At 32.2% G+C, this 2,107-nt stretch overlaps 1 long non-coding RNA gene across 1 annotated transcript; it reads right to left on the reverse strand.

Moving 5' to 3' along the window:
* Positions 1–407: 407 nt before the first annotated feature.
* LOC126671375 (uncharacterized) lies at positions 408–1,017 on the reverse strand. Its single transcript, XR_007638987.2, has 2 exons — positions 933–1,017; positions 408–659 (listed from the first exon to the last, which is right to left on the reverse strand). It is a non-coding gene; the product is annotated as an uncharacterized LOC126671375 (long non-coding RNA).
* Positions 1,018–2,107: the final 1,090 nt, after the last annotated feature.

Consider the following 2,107-nt stretch of genomic DNA (forward strand, 5'->3'; position numbering starts at 1 on the left):
ATAAAGCAAATAAATTCACACGACTGACTCACGACATTCCTATAGGAGTAGGCAGAAAGTTTTGAAAACAAAAGATGACGTTTCAAAGACAAGACTCGAATCCTAATTCCGCAGTAGTTCCTAGGACAGTTTAGTCACTTAACATGCCAAACAATTAAACACTTAACAATTTAAAGGCCTTGGTTTGAAACCAAAGCTCTGATACCAAGTTTGTCACGACCCATTTTCATGAATCGTGACCGGCGCTAGGGTATGGGTATGGTCGTACCAAAACCCGTAGCAAGCCTTGCGGAATACAGATAAATATCATACACAACAATGTACCTGCATAAAACCACATGCTCGGGGGCAACCGAGACTTCAGCCTAGTCTAGCAGTACAATAAGAAATATATATTCAAAGCATACTTATCTGAAATTATAACTCCAACAGTATGGCAATATAATATAAATACCATAAATACTGTAATCATGCCAAAAACGATAAAGTAATCACTAACAATCAATAGTCTGAAAATATAATAAAAGACTAATCATAATTAATCTATACTACTACTGCGGTCTAAGAGTTTAAAACAGTTCGACTCTTTATTTCTGAAAATAAAATAAAAACCTCCGGAAATGAAGAAACGGAGATCGACCAAAGCTCAAATCATAAACCTGGAAAATTTGGGAAAACAACGGGGTCAGATTTACTGAGTAGAGTTTATATAACCATTTACATTTATTAAGTTAAAAACCTTTAAAACGTTTAATAAAACATTTTCATTATGGATTATCAATGAAACCCTAAACCACAATTCTAAATCCATTGTCGTGTCGGTGAGACGTATCTCAATAACCGATCCCCGACTATAACTTAATAAATAGTGAGCCCATGAGACGTATCTTCCACCGGTGCCCTCACTAAGGTGAGACGTATCTCAAACCTACCTCAATACCATAATCATTACCGGTGCGCACGCAGTCCCGATGATGCCCATCGAGTAGCACGTTCCAAATCAAATCCACAATGCCGAAAACAGTTCAAAAGCTGTTTACATATACATATACAAAATATAATATTTGCTTAATAAAGAGGTAAATAGAGATATAAACTCACTGCTTGCTAAATCCACGTGATCCTGACAAGCACCTAACTCTGGTTCGCCTCTGAAGTACGAACAGTCGACGAGTCTAAATAAAATATTAAAATTATAATTAAAATCAGAACCTAACTCGAAAGAGTACTAGACACCACATAGGACTAGTACAACACAATATCAAGCCACATTTAATAAACACTTATATTAAATGCATTCTAAATATAACCCCAGTTATAGGGTACAAATCATATAAACATATTTAAATAGATTCGTAAAATAATTTAAATTAACCCAAGTTAAAATCCATATCAGTGAGTCAGCCGAGTTATTCAAACTACCAAGCTTCTTCCCACTTGTTGGGCGACCATAGTCTAACCCAAACTAAAATTTTATTAAATTTATAAACCCGAGTTTATAATTTAAATACTTGATAAAATAATTATCTATATTAAAATAGGATTTAATATCTTATAATTCAAGTAACCCAAGTTACAATTTAAACTTAACCCTTTTAAGTTTATAAACTTTTAGAGACTAAATTGCAAATTAGCCAAAATTGACATTTCAATCGAAATTAAATATCTAATCTCAATTAACAAGTTATAAATCAAAACAATGATCCAAAAGATACAACTTAACTTAAATAAGTTTTCAGAAACTTTTAGAGGCTAAATTGTAAATTAGCCAAATTGACGTATAAAACAAATTTAACTATAATTACCCGAGTAATTATATTAATTTGGATTATAAAATAATATATGTTTTCAAGTTACAAGTTATAATATGAAATAAGAACAAAAGTTATTATCAAGCACCACAACTATAGTTGCAACAACTTAAGGAATTAATTCAAACTAAACAAACACTTTAGGGACTTATATAGCCTATTTGTCATCTCCTCTAATTCAAACAGAAGCCATCCCCCGCCATCACTATTGCCGCAACTTTTCATGAACTAAAACCAATATTAAACTTAGTCTTAATTCCTCTATAATCACAAACAATTTAGGATCATCACTTAAC

The sequence above is a fragment of the Mercurialis annua genome, linkage group LG3 (assembly GCF_937616625.2).
Source record: "Mercurialis annua linkage group LG3, ddMerAnnu1.2, whole genome shotgun sequence".
NCBI lineage: Eukaryota > Viridiplantae > Streptophyta > Magnoliopsida > Malpighiales > Euphorbiaceae > Mercurialis > Mercurialis annua.